This window comes from Pollicipes pollicipes, unplaced genomic scaffold (genome assembly GCF_011947565.3).
Source record: "Pollicipes pollicipes isolate AB1234 unplaced genomic scaffold, Ppol_2.1 Scaffold_4219;HRSCAF=4965_pilon_pilon_pilon, whole genome shotgun sequence".
Classification (NCBI taxonomy): Eukaryota; Metazoa; Arthropoda; class Thecostraca; order Pollicipedomorpha; family Pollicipedidae; genus Pollicipes; species Pollicipes pollicipes.
The window spans coordinates 10681005-10696458 of record NW_023596448.1 but is presented as its reverse complement, the minus strand read 5'-3'; positions in this window follow the sequence as shown (position 1 = coordinate 10696458).

Sequence of the window (15454 nt, the reverse complement as noted above, 5' to 3'; positions counted from 1 at the left end):
CAGTGGCAACTAAACCAAGAGCAACTAAACCAGTGCAGTGTCATATCCATTGTATCAGCGCCAGGGCAGTAACACTGGAACCAGTGCAGTATCGTATCCTTTTTGGGTCATTTTCCCTCCCCTTCGGCGCCTTGAGATGGCGGCCGGGCCTGAAGCCGACCGCCCTGTTATTTTTTTTGGCAGTTCAAAACACTCGATTGAGCTTCTTAAACGTAAAACGTGGCTGAGACAACTGAGCCAGGGACACTCTGCGGCTACCTTTTTGTGGCACCTGCAGGCACCAAAGGGCAAGTGCAGACAAACAAAGCTGGGCAGAGATTCCGAGATGTACCAGGCAGCGCCTCCACATAACCGAGCGTGCCGCATAACTGAGGTCGCGGTACTTGACAAGGCGACCACCAGAGAGCCTGAGACCGCTTGCTATCGGATACACATGTCATTTTTCGCCATTTGATCCGAAGGGGACGGGCAGGGAACTCAGTTGCATTGCTTAAGTAATGCATTCCATTTGGAGCGCGATATGTATCTGGTGACTAAGGTGAGTAGTACTTACCAAGGGCAATGTAACCAATGTGACCATCATTCCGAACGCTGTTCTTGTTCAATATGATGCAGATAATGGCTACGGACCAGGCGAAGCTTCAAAGTCCTGTTTAATTACGAGCGAGCTGGCCGGTCCATGACTGGATTCCTGCTGGAGAAACTTGAGGACATGGGCGGATGCAAGGGGGGCACGGGCCATGCCCCTCCCCCCCCGTGGGCCCCGAAGGGGCCCGTTGGCTCCGAGGAGGGGGGGGGGGGGGTGCGGCCGTGCGGGGCGGCGGTACCCGGCGCGTAGCGGCACGAGAACCGCACGAGCAGTGCAGTGCGAGAAGTATTGTTGCCGGCGCTGGCGGCAGCGGCGGCGGCCGCCTGGGTGGCGCGAAGGAGCGTGGTCGAGGGTCGGCTGCTTAGTCCTGTCGATTCTGTAACGTTTGGTTGTACGCTCGTACTGTACCGTAGCATTTAGTATTCGAATCACAATTCAAATACAGGGGGCCCATGGCCAACAGAGCAGGTGCAGTTTTTTAACACAAAACGCAACAAAACTGTGTATATCTCTGCTTTCCGGCGACCAAGAATAGTTATAAGCGAAAGCGAAGGGCTTTTTATAAGTCAAAAGTCATTCACTGATTGGAATAGTTGTGAACTGGAAATTTTAATCCTCGTTTCATTGTCTAGGGACCCCATGCCCTTTTCGGGCGACCTATATGGCTACTTGCAGGATTATTTCGATCGTAAAGGGCCATTCCACGTTGCCCTTCATCTCTTTGCAGTTGCTCGGAGGACCCTGCGCTGTTGTTGGGGCCCTCCCTGTTAACGTGCCGGTGCACTCTAGTCAATACGGGCGCTTCTACGGATTCTTTCCACTCGCTCGAAAGACTCTGTGAGCTAAAGCTGGGTCCCATATCCTAACCTGCCGGGATACTCTCGGTTGCTCAGGGGCCCTTTATGTGGGTCTCGGTTAACTTACCGACATACTTGCGATGTGCTCATGGGCCCTCTACATTGGTCTAGGGCGTTTCCCGTTCTTTGCCAGTTGCTTAGGGCATTACATTCTTGTCGGAAGCCCCTCTAAAGCCTGCTTGGGCGCACCCAATCGTTCGGGGATCCTCCACACTGGGTCTTGGGTACTTCTTTTCTGAAGTGGGGGCCCATACGCTCTTGTGGGGGTCCTATTTTTTAGCCTGCTCTGGCGTACTGGATCATTCGGGGGTCCTCTGCGTTGGGTCTTGACAACTTCCTATTTGAATGGAGGGCCCTACGCCCTTTTTGGGAACCTTATCTGTTAACTTGCTTGGGCACAATCGATCATCCGGGAGCCCTCCAGATTGGGTATTGGGTACTCCTATTTGAATGCGGGGGTAGGTCTTGCGCTCTTGTCGGGGGCCTATCTGATAACCTGCTCGGGCACAATTGGTCGTTTGGGGGCCTCCTACATTGGGCCTTGGGCACGTGCTATTTGAATGGGGCCCTACGCACTTGTCGGGGGCCTCCTCTGTTTGCCTCCTCGGCCACACTGGATTGCTGGGGGGGGCGGGGGGGGGGGCTGCACATTGGTTCTTGGTGTTTGAATTTAGGGTCTTCTGTTCCCACCCAGTTCGCCTGATAACCTGTTCGGGCACACATTATCTTTTGGGGGCTCTCCGCACCAGGTTTTGGGTGCTTTTTATTTGAATGGAGGGCATTACGCTCCTCTCGGGGCCGCTTTTGATAACATGTTCGGGTCCATTTGATCGTGCGGGACCTCTACATCTGGTTTTGGGTACTTCCTTTTTTAATGGGGTGCCCCCCGCTTTTTTCGGAGCCCTATCTATCAACCTGCCCTTGCGCACTCGATTATTCGGAGTCCTCTACATTCTGTCGAGATATTTCATATTTCAACGGAAGGCATTGCGCTTTTGCCGGGACCCTATCTGTTAACCTGCTCGGGGACACTCGATCATTCGGGGGCCCTGCACATTGGGTCTTGGGTACTTCCTATTTGAATGGAAGGCCCTACGCTCTTTTTGGGAATCCTGTCTGTTAACCTGCTCGGGCACGTTCGATCATTCGGGGGCCCCGCACATTGGGTCTTGGATACTTTCTATTTGAATGGAGGGCGTCACGCTCTTGACGGGGGCCTTATATGTTAGCTTGCTCCGGCGCACTTGATCGCTCAGAGCCCTACACATTGCGTCGTGAGTATTTCTTATTTGAATGAGTGAGCTTATGTTCTTGGCGGGCCCCATCCATTCAGCTGCTCGGGCCGGTGGCGGATGCCGAGGGTGGAGGGGGGGGGGGGGGGGGAGGCACGGGACCATCCCCTTGGACCATGCCGAGGGTACCTGAAGGCTCCGAAGGGGTCCATAACCGGTCAGACGGAAGCAGATTGCTTAACAAAACAAAGAAACAAAACAAAAAAAATGGACGATTTGGGGCCCATAGACGACCAAGAACCATTGCTAGCAAAAGTACAGAGTTCATAAGTAAACGAAGTTCATTCTTCGTTGATTGAACAAGTATTGGTTGGGGAAATTTTTTGGGCTTATTACGCTGTCTAGAGGCAATATGCTGTTGAGTGCCTCGCCCTATATGTCCACTTGCCGGGTCAATCTGATCGCTAAGGAGCTTTCCACGTTGTCCTTGATCTCTTTGCATTTTCTCGTAGGGCTCAATGTGCTGTTGGGACGCTATCTGCCTCCATGCCTGAGCACTGTTGATTGATCAGGTTTTCCTCCACAGATTCTTCCTATTCGCCCGAAAGACTTTATAAACTTTTCCGGGGTCTCATAAGCCAGGGTGCACTTAGTTGCCCTTCATATAAGTCTCGGCTCTTCCTGCTTGCCTGGAGGGCCTTGTGCTGTTGCTGAGGCTCTTATAAGGCAAGGCACGGAGACTCTCGATGCTCAGGGGCCCTCTACTGCGATCGAGGGCTCTCTCCCCTTGGTCTCATTTGCGGGAGACTCTTTACTCCCATCGATGCTCGCGTTGCTAACCTGCCCGTGCACTCTTGATCGCACAGTGGTATTAATTCATGGTACTGGATAATTCCCCTTTGCTCTGAGGGTTTTGTGCTGTGGCCGGGGCCTTATATGTCAGCGTGCCGGGACACTCCCGATCCTTTAGGGGCCCACCACGTTGGTCTTGCTTTATTTTTGCTTGTTCTAAGGGCCCTATACTTGTTGACGAGAGCCACCTACGTGTACTCTATGCGTTTGCATGCGTAGCATGTGTATGCTTTATAGGGCTGTGCACAGTAAGACGGGTTTCCGTATTTATTAGATAAATGAAGAAGTAAATACACACACACACACACACACACACACACACACACACCACACACACACACACACACACACACACACACACACACACACACACACACACACACACACACACACACACACACACACACACACACACACACACACACACACACACACACACACACACACACACACACACACACACACACACACACACACACACACACACACACACACACACACACACACACACACACACACACACACATATATATATATATATATATATATATATATATATATATATATATATATATATATATATGTATTACATACGACTTCTTAAAATGCAATGACCGAGATACAAGGATATTTTTGGGGGGAAGGGCCCAAAACTCCATGGAGCCTCACAACATCCCGTGCCCCCCCCCCCCCTCCCCCTTCACGAAATCCTAGATCCGCCCCTGCTTGAGGACACTGCCTATCAGGTCTCAGGGCTAATTTTACTGGTTTGGCGTGAACTGCCTTGCTTCTGGTAACCGCATGTAAATCTGCTGCAAATCATGGAATAAGATTTCCAACCACCTTACGGTGGCCGAAGTCCTTCCCGACCTGGTGCGACTTGACCCCCTTTCTCTGGATCACATCCGGCCGTTCCGTCACTCCCCTCTGGTCGGGTTCATCATTTCAGATGACGTAACTGAAATCAGTTGAAGTCCAACAGCTCGTCGAGTGTGGTCCCGTATAATGGTAATTCACATGCTTTCAAAAAGACACTGTTGGCGCGGACCAGACCAACCTGCGGCCAAAAGGTTTGGAAAGGCTCGATCTATGCTCCGTCTGAGCAGTTTGTCAATAGTCCCCATAACTCATGACGTATCCGCGCCTGCTGCCCGCTGTGCACAAGCGACGCATCCATTAATGCATCGCGGACACCTGCGACAGATCAGCTGATGTGTGGCAATCCGAGCCATCAAAACTATGTTGGCTATTGCCCAGGTGTGACGGAATGTGCCAGAATGTCTCAATGCCATATATACAGCATTCTAGTCGCAATTTATATGGCAGACTGTCAGCTCATTACTTAACACGCGCCCGGGCGGCCGGCTAGACACCCTCCGCTCGAGTGGGGGTCATTTTGACCCCCGTGAGATCTCGGGAACTAAGAAAGCTGGACAAACCAAATTTACAGGGTGTGTTGACCTTTACGTTCACTCACTTAAGTCAAGTTTGAGGATCCTAGGTCATGACCTTCGGTTCAAACAAGGTCAAATTCCGGGCTGGTCTTCAAAGTGACCCCAGAACATAAATAACTGCTTCTAAGCAAAAGGTCGTATGCTCATTTAAGATCAGTGACCTTGTGTGGCCTTTTAAAGGCCATGGTGACCAAAAACATACAAAACTGCTCTGAGTTTTGCAGTTGAATAAGCAACAAAATTACGCTAGGCAGACAATTTTTAAAACAAAACGTTCACCTGAGTCATGCTAGGTCAAGGACCCATTCTGACCTCTAAGAAGTCTAGTTTCTGTTATCAATAGATTCAAAATGAGCACCAGAAAGTACCCTATAAAGCAAGCCCTAAAGTGATAAAATAAGTTGGTTTTGACCTTGGTCTGGCCTTTATACCCGACCTTACGTCAACGTAACATGCTTATTCAATATTTGTGTTGCCTAAGAAAGCATCTCAGAGATGTATGGCTTCGCCAAACACTCCGTTTCATCAGATTAAAATATTTCCTAGAAATTGACTTCGCAGAAGCCATGGCCTGACATTGACCTGCCACAGGTCAGTGACATTACAAGGTGAATCTAGTTTTGTATGTCAAACGATTCATTGTTCAATTGTTAAAAGCTGTGCAAAATTTGGCGCGGCTACGCCGCGTCGTTCAGAAACCATTCTGGAAAACCTTAAGGGGGTCAATTTGACCCCCGCCCACCCTTCCGCGTGTTAACACCTCACCCATGCCCTTTGGCAGCATGCTTCGTTAACGGTTTCAATGGATAGTCTGAGCCGTAAGCCTTCAAAAATGAGCCTACAATAAATAGGTTGCCGCGCTTTAAACATTTCAATCCTCATCGCCGTTGATTGTCAGAAGCTGCGCAATTTTTGTTTGTCTGTCTAAAACTGCAGTTATGTACATGTAGACCGGCCTTGCGTGTAGACATGTGTGATGACGTGTGTGATTAAACACGATCGGAAACGCCATACACTCCGTATGCGTGTGTACGAGAAACTGGAGGCATCGGACGAACGTAAATATTTGTTTTTCCGTTTTGTTTTGTTTTGCTTTTACTGCTTAGGAGCTTTAGTGACCACTCAGTCGCAGCTCTCTAGACCAGCAGAACCCAACTCCCAAGGGCCCGCGCTGGATAGTGACCAGCATGTGCAGCCACCTACAACGGCTCAGCCGCATACTGTTGGCAAGTGTTATGGAGACATTCGTGGCACATGCATCGCAAATATGTTTAGCCACTTACAGATTGCATTTCAGCATGTGTAGCAAGGCTAAAAGATTTGTTTATCAGTGCATCTGCTTTATGTTGCTGTCTTATCTCTAGTGATTAGGTATTACCGCAGAATTTTGCTTCTCTTCATTAGTGTGGCTTATTGTAAATTCCGGAGACCTTTTCCACAAAAGAGCTGCTGCTGACGGAAGAGAAATCTGTGCTGACGGAAGGAAGAAAAGACCGCGCTGGCGGAAGAGAAAACGGACGATCTCATTGGCCGCAGTGTGAACCAATGTGTTCCGAACAACACTTTTTCTTGTGCGAAAACCATGGCTCCGCCTGTTTCGAGTGTATGTAAGAATTGATATCAGACGCCACAGCCACAGCACATGAAAACACAAAATCGGTATCACATTGTGGACGAATACGCGGGCTTGAACCCGCATGCCTGCTCGAAGCCTGCCCGATCTGTAGATGGCCGATGATCGACCAGCTGGCGCTCAATCCGAAATCTCCCGAAACCAGTCTCAAGTGCAAGGCATTATGGCGTAAGTCAAACAAGCCTGAGCCATGAAAACTGCGTTCGCATTAGCCCTCTGCATTGAAACCATCATCTCAGTAAGAATTTGTTTTCGATTGCAAGACCTTGATCACAATTTCCCAACCCACATGGCACTGCAAATTTAACGGCTTGAAATTGCAAGGCCTGATCAGAATAATAGACGGACAATTTCACAAGCCATGGACATCTAGTACCGCTATCTATTTGACTTATGTATCTTTGTGATCTAGTGGTGTTATATATGTATGTTTCAGGCAGTGTGATTTGTGAGTAACTCGAGTGCTACGTCAGGGGCCCTCCGCCTGTTCAGCCCTCACGAAACGCGGTCTTCCCAGCCCATTGATCAAGCCAAGTGATGCAGGTTGACAAAGGTGTCCTGCTTCATTACCTTGAAGTGGTCATTTTCATTCACGCGAGCATGATTGTAAATCTACGCATCCGGTGTCACCCGATCATCCCCGTCACGTAAGGTGTCCTACTGATAGTATATTTGGATGGCTGGGAGGCCGCTGTAAATTTTTGCTGGGAGGTTGCCGTAAGTTCTTGGAATCGGCCTCGGCGACCTTGTACCTAACCATCTGGGCGTGACACATTCCGTGCATTACTGACCTCCATTGCGACAGTAACCGTCTCGAAAAACAATTAGCGCCGTGTGAAGCAGAATAATGTGCATAGTTTGATCCTATCTTATTTTCATAATCATGTAATTGCGCTGTGTTGTTCGGCGGCAGCACGAGCGTGCATATCATGCTGCCGTTCTGACTGCTCGCGCCCATGCGAATCACAACAAGCAAAGACGCAATCTTTCAGCTGGCGCCGGGCCAGCCGACCCGTGCTCCATGGTCCCCGTATCAGATTCATATCTGATGTCACGGACAATGAATCGCCGTCTGCTCGGTGCATGCAGCCAGGCGTAGATCCGCAACATTGCAGTCTCCGATGGTGTGGCCTCCCCCGCCCGGCCGCTGTGGACTCGACGCCTCGTGCTTCGCCACACGGCGCGCCTTCAAGTCAGTCGCCGGCTGGGCTCTGACGCGGGGGTGCGCACGGTGTCGCGCGCGGGGCTGCTCATGGTCTTGGTCGGTCCGGAGGGTCGGGATGTGACCTGGACGAAGCTATAGACGGGCGGAGAACCTGAGATGTTCTCCGTTTTCGCGATGGGCCGCACCACACTTGTGCGCGGGACCGCGTGCCTCTGTACGCTCCTGCTTATACCGCCTCAGCTGCTGGCTCAAGGTAAGCACACCTTGTGGGAGATCATCATGGGGTGTCGGCGGCGTGATGTCATTTGGCCATGCACCGCCGGCGTTACTGCCCACGAGGCCCATCCGGACAATTTGGTTCGTGACAAGCACCCGGATGTCCGATCACCCGTTGGAACAAGGCCTTTCCATCGTTTTGTATTTTGTATTTCCTTGTATTTTTGTGCATGGTCATTGGCGTCAGCTGAGCTTCGTTCGCTGCGCCGTGTTAAGTATTCAACATTAAAGAAATGCGCTGCATTCATTTCTGGACTTTCTTTTCGACTGTACTTACTACCGAATTAATTTTGGTCTTGTGCAGCGTTATAATAAGGTCGAGCGATGCGATTCAGAACGACTCCGGACGATCGCTCTCCGAGCCCCACGTTTATCATCAGCCCGGATAAAGAGGCCCATCCGCCCACCCGGCCTTGGTGGGCGAAAGTAGCACCAAGAACCCTGCTGCCTTAAAAAAACACCGACACAACAAATGCTGTGTTAAAGGTACGAAACGAGAGCGGCTTTATCAAGAAAGCGCTTGAATTGTTTAAATAAACAATGATTGACAGCTTTTGAGAGCAAGGCGTGCCTATTGCTCAGACTTCCGATGTCATTATTAAGCTTGGGCGTCGTGCAAGCATGAGACTTGGCTTTCAAAGAGCACACGAAGCGTACATTTGCACATTCGTATGCACACACACGACGAAAGCCTACATCCCTCTCGTGCAGCAGTGTCACCCATTCGTTTTTGCAACCGTCTATTGAAGTCTGCATTTTACTTTTCAAGCCTCACCTCTCCGTTCAGCATCGTATTGTCTGGGCTTTAAAGCGCTGGAAGCGCTCACCTTGCGTCACGAGCCTGGCGTTTACCTCGTGCGCCTGACAGATATTTCACGTCCGCTCCGCTGGCCTCGCCTGGGTGTTTCCGGGAAAGAGGGGGAGAGGAGGAGGTGGGGCGCAGTTACCTGGGGCGTATTACCGACCGAAGTGGAAAACTGTCCGACGGATCAGCCATCGGCCTGGACCGAGGGCTTGAGCACGCGCGAACAAGCGTCGGTGTCCTTCCGCAAACTGACTTCAGAATTCAGCGGATCTCAAGATCTGACTACGCTCGTCGCTGTGATGGGGAGATGGCTTACAGGCTGACCACGTGCGTCCGTTTCGACCGCGCTATGTGAGCCGGTTGCTGAGGCGTGACGGACATGAGCCAAGCTCACCACTGGCAGCTCATTAAACAGCGGTGTAGCTTCATATTCAGTTGAGGAAGGACCCAGTCCCTCCTCCCAAATTGAAAAGAAAGTAGGCCAAACCAGTGCCAAATCCTATTTTTCCGTATTTGTGTAATAAGTTTGGCCATCTCGCTCTGTTTTCCCACCTTATTTGCGCAACTGCACCCCTGTTCAACAACGTTCATCGGCTAGCTCGCTAGGTAAGGGGATTAACCTCAGCAGACCTGACCTGAGACTGACCTAACAGGCCTGACCTGGCTCAAAACTGCAGCTGTCAGCTGTTGCTAACCTAGAACACCCGTGCCATCCCGTGCCAGACCTGTGTCATCCAGCACCGTCCAGGCGTCCTTTAGCATAGTCCCACCCGGAACGACACGGTGGGGAGCTGACGGTCATAATCGACGGCCCGGGCACGGCTGTCAGTCCAGCTGAGGTCGCCAGCGCCGACTTTCTCCGCTGTCTGTGTGGCAGAAGAGTTTTCTCGTGCAGCGGTGTGGGCTATACAGCTGCCTTTGGAAAAAAACGCGCGATTCCCCTGTCAGCCGGCGCGTACACACATACGCGGGACCGGCTGACGAAGGGGGAGCCAGTGTGTGATGACCTGGGGCTCGGCTCTCTGTCTCAGCTCAAGTTCAAGGCTGGAAGATCCAAACGCGCGTAAGACGGGCCGTGCGAAAGTGAGTCCGCAAGTTGCGCGGAGCTCCGAATCGTGCCGAAGGTGCGGGCGCCGCACCGTACCACACGCGCGACAGAGTCGCAGCTCTGACAACGCCACACGACGAGCGCCAGCTTTCCGCACTCCTTCAGCCTTTGGGTCTCTCCATTCCAAGCATCCATGTCTGGGTGCCCCAACGTCCGACAATGACGCCAAATATCGCGTCGGAAGTTGCTGAGACGCGAGTCGGATCCCCGTCCAGCTCGAGTCGGCACGGATCCGGATCCGGCTGACGGCCCGGCTGGCGGTGACCCGGATCCCGATCCCCGCCATCTCAGAGAGCCGTGAGCACTGGGCAGGGTCTGCCCGGCAGGCTGGCGGCGGCCCGACCCGGTCCACTCGAGCTTCTGGCGACGGTCCTCATCCCAGAGCGAGGTCCGGACTGCGGTCCTCTCCTCCGGCGGGTGCGGACCCGGGCCCGGCCGGCCGACCAAGGTCGCCTGCTGACCCTGAGTCGGCCAGCCGGCCAGGACCCCGTCCTGGCCCTGGCCCGGCGACGCTCGACACGACCGCGACCTTCGCCGGCCTCGCCGAGCCGCGCCGCCCGCCGCTCGTCTGTCGGGCAGCCCCCGTCCGTGCGTGGTGCGTGCACTCGCGCGCTGCACGCGCGGAGCTGCCTCAGACTGGTGACGGCGGGCAGATGACCAGCCTTGCCCAGACATGGAGGCTTTGTTTTTGTAGGTTACTGAGGGAATAGGGATAAGACAATTACCGCGGCCCAGACTTATCCAAATGATATAAAGCTCCACCCATCGACCCTAAACTCGGTGCTGGGCGAGAGAACGCGCAGCTCAAGACCAGCGATTCACACGGGTGTCAGTGGTGCCCGAATTTGGTCCGTGCCGTCTGTGTCACGTCAGACGGAAGGGATCGCCGGAAGGTTATGCGAGTCGGCTCAGGGCTTTTCATGCGTGTTTGCAAACAGGCGACCCAGAACTGTTTTGTGTCGATCTGCGTTCCACTGTGCTGCGCTCCACGTCAGCTCTGTCGTGACTTCTGCGTCGATGTGACTGCATTCTTTGCCGCCATTATCATCGCTGTCTGCGCCAGCATTGTCTCTGGTGTTTTAGCCAGCTCTGATGCCGGCATTTTGGACAATCGTGCGCGTAGTATTATACGTCGTGGTGGAAGCCGAGCCCTCGAGGCCTGAGTGGCCAATAAGCGGGCTGTGTTCAACAGATATAGCTGATTGCGATGTTAGTCATCTGTCTTCGCGCTTGTGCGAGCAGCATTCACTTGACGTCCCAGCATTCACTACGAAGTCCTGACCTTTCCCCGAAATGAGTAACAATAAAACTTCAAAAGGGATGGAGGCATGACAATGTTGCATGCACGGTACACTACCGAGGCGAAAAAATGAAGATAATGCCGGAAACGACTTAGTAGCCACACCGACGCGGAAGTCACGACAAAGCCGGCGCCTCATGATTTTTGCACCTGACAATGGGCTGTGCATGAAGGATTGACACGTACACACCTCTTTCGAAAATTCCTTTTTGATTTTGCCAAGGAACGGCCAGAGCTTGTAGAACAGCACGCAGAGACAGGTTGTGCGTGTGGACAGGTATCTTTCATGATGGCTGCAGCATCCGCATTCCATGCGCCTTCTTCTCGCATGCCCTGCTTTGGGTCTGGGCCTTCGCAGCGAGCGGTGACCTTCAGCGACTCCTTTGATCGGTGCTGAGATGAGGCTAATGCCGGTGTGTTTACCAAGACAGCAGGAAGTGCTGGAATGCAAATATTGTTGATGCTTCTCTATTTCTGGAGCTTCGCTTCAGGCAGATGCTTTATACCTGATGTGGCTCTTATCCTATTAGCAGGCGCGGCGGGTACCGCGCAACCACCTTTTAAATCAAAACTGTTTTGCAATTCATTTTTTTACACGAATATGTCGGAATAAGCTCAGGTGCACGCTCCGCGTATCAGTGGACGTCTTACGCAAGATGTACTTTTACGTGCCGCACAGTTGTCGATGATTTTTATGACAATCAAGATGTACGGATGGTGTAAAGCACATCGTGACGGTAGGATTTCAAACTTTCTGCAGCCTAGTGGCGGTGTCGTTGTCGTTCATCTAAAGTTGAGAGGTAGGGCGGTTGGTCAAGAGTAAGCGACTGGGGCTGATTTCTCTATGGACAGGGTGAAGCCCCACTGTTGACACCACGATTCAACCGTGGTCTAGGCTTTCGTGTGCGATCTTATCAGTCCTGATGGGGCGGTGTTGTGTGGTGCCCAAATGACCACATCGTCCGCGAAAAATAGTGATTGTGTTTGATGGTGCAGTCCTTGAACACAGTCGTTGGTCATAACGAAAAAAGTGTTGGTGAGAGTATACTGCCCTGGGACAGGCCCTGGCCCTGTTATGCCTGTGGTGAGACTACATCGGATGCCACATCGAACGTGAAAGGGGCGGCTTGCCAGGAAGTTGATAATGGCTTAGGAAAGGTGACCACGCAACCCTAGTCGGCGAACTTTGAAGAGAAGAGAAGAGGAAGAACTCGACCTGCCGAACTTTGATCTTTAAAGAATTTCAGTCCAACCCTTATTGTTACCAAATATGCTATCCCATTCGCGCGCTTCCGCCTTTTGGCTTGTGCCCAGCCCCGGCCAGTGCCGCAGGGCGCGGCTCCGGTGCCGTGTTGACCGCTCGCCGACCTCCGAGCGGCCGTGGCGCGGCGCGCCTGCACAAACCACAGCAATCTCCGCTGCTGAAACCCGAGCTCGCCGCGTTCCGGTGCGCGTGCCCGTGGCCGTGGAACGCTGCCAGCGTCGGGCACGGCGAGCCGCGCGGGTCTGCGTGAGGGGCGGGCCAGCCTGCCTGTCTGGCGCTGTTTGCCGTGTTGGCATGGGCACGCTGTGAGAGAGGCGGCCTCTGGCGCGCTGCCGCCTCGGCACACGGCGGGGCTCTGTCGCACTGCCGTCTCGACACATGGCGGGGCTCTGGCGCGCTGCCGCCCCGGCAGACGGCGGGCTCTGGCGCACTGCAGCCTCGGCAGACGGCGGGCTCTGGCGTACTGCCGTCTCGACACATGGCCGGGGCTCTGGCGCGCTGCCGCCTCGGCTGACGGCGAGCTCTGGCGCACTGCCGCCTCGGCAGACGGCGGGCTCTGGCGCACTGCCGCCTCGGCAGACGGCGGGCTCTGGCGCACTGCCGCCTCGGCAAACGGCGGTATTATGGCGCACCGGCTTTGGTTGCTGGAATCTTAAGGGAGCGGGGCCTAAGAACAGTGATGGCTGTCGACTGGTCTTTAGTGCAGCCGGCTGCGAGCTGTGCGGAGGAGATGGCGTCGCATAGAGTGCGTATGTGCTTCGTTGGGTTAATTACTTTTGGTGGAGGTGCTTGGGCTAACTGCATTGTCTTGTCACTGCACCCGCATGCGATCCTGGGTAGGAATCATAATCACGCAATGCGGAAACTTCGTCACTGAGTTCAGTTGCGCCCTCGGCGTCGCCCCCGTACCGGAGCGCCACACATTGACCGCGGTAATGCTTGCAATGCGCCCTGGTATTGCCGCGCTGTGACCTGTGTAATAAACACCACCTCACTCTGTACGCGTGTTGCATGACTGAACTCTGTAAGGTCTTATGGCGAGGACTAACTTTTAATGGTAATCATGCGAGCAGCTTTACGCTCTCCTTATGTATGCAAAGTTTCAGCTGTGGATTACAGCTTTGTTTGTCAATTTTTTTGGCCCCGCCGGCCAATCGCTCGGTAGTGCTTGTGCCACAGCACACTGCCCATGTGTGTTTGCGTTGTACACACGCGCCGAAATTGGTATCCTTCTGTCCTAGACAGGCACCTAGGCGCTAGGTGTCGTTCCGGCACTGGGCCGCTAACGCTGGGCGAGCAACATGAAACTCCTCCCCGAGGTGTTCTCAATGCAAAGCAGGCCGATGTGTCTGCAGAACATCCGTCACAGACCGTCCTGCCATGTCTGCACTGCTGCAGCCTGTGCTCTGGTTCACATCACCGCGTGGCCTAATGACACTGCTTCCGTCGTCCTCACCGCACATGCAGTCTGCCGTGCACGGTGGCGGCTTCTGGCCTATTACACTGGCTTCTGGTCTATCACCCTGGCTTCTAGTCTATTACGTTAGCTTTTAGCCGCACCTAGCCGCCGCGCCACCAACACCGCGGCGAATGTCGGTCGAGGCGAACAAAGTTTTATGCTGGGAAATCACGTGGTGTGTGATGACTCATGACCGACGTGGCGGAGACACAGCGGACTCCGGCACTTCTGGGTCTGGTGGTTGCCGTTTTTACGGCCGTTCATTTTCGTCACGGCGTGTCTGAAAAATAGGTAATCATCGATGCATGAGTTCGCAGTTTGCGAGCGACCGTTGCAAGACTTCGTTATGGTTGCCGCGATGACGCTGCCGTTGCAACGATCATGATGATAACGTGGCTCACATTATCAGTTTTGCAGAGAGTCTGCCTATCCCATGTCTGGTGTCTTAAGACTTGTGCCGTTTTTCGACCCCAGCATCTGCCTGTAAGATGACCTGCTGTCGTTAATGCGTGTTTATGCCCTCCAAACTTGCGAAACTAGCCGTTTACTGCCAAATCCCGAGTGATTTGTTCGCGCTGGTCTCAGTGATGGTGGTGGGTCTCACAATTCAGTCACACGGCAAAAACGCCAGGGGCCGAGCGGGAAAAGGCAGCAAAGGGCTTCTCTCAACTTTTAGAAAATATGATACTGGCTACGGTGTTTGTGCAGGAAAATAGAACCATATTAACAACCTTCTGCCCCTCCTCCGGACTGCAGCCGGTTCACAGCTAACACAGTCGCCACGGTCACCAGCTGGCGGTCTGTTCGCGTTCCCGCAGGGAGACCGCCAGCCGGGGCTTGTCTCACTGCTCGCGGCAGGGAGACTGCCAGCCGGGGCTCGTCTCACTGCTCGCGGCAGGGAGACTGCCAGCCGGGGCTCGTCTCACTGCTCGCGGCAGGGAGACTGCCAGCCGGGGCTCGTCTCACTGCTCGCGGCAGGGAGACCGCCAGCCGGGACTCGTCTCACTGCTCGCGGCAGGGAGACCGCCAGCCGGGACTCGTCTCACTGCTCGCGGCAGGGAGACCGCCAGCCGGGACTCGTCTCACTGCTCGCGGCAGGGAGACCGCCAGCACTCACTGCTCGCGGCAGGGAGACTGCCAGCCGGGGCTTGTCTCAGTGCTCGCGCTCCTGCAGGGAGACCGCCAGCCGGGGCCGGCTGGCACGGGCTCACTCGGCCGGGGAGGACCCTGTGCATTTTACGCGGACATTCAGAGTGGGCTGAGCACACATAATGGAACAATTACCGCTGCGGCGCCGGCAATGGGGCTCATTAAGCACTTGGCACCGACGTGGTAGCGGCGGCGAGCGCCGTAGCTCCCAATTACCAGAGCATCCCGAGAAAATAACGGTGGAATAAATTATGTGCGCTCTTCGACCAGCTTCGAGTCTAACGTTTCTCATCTGAGAGCATGGAAACCGA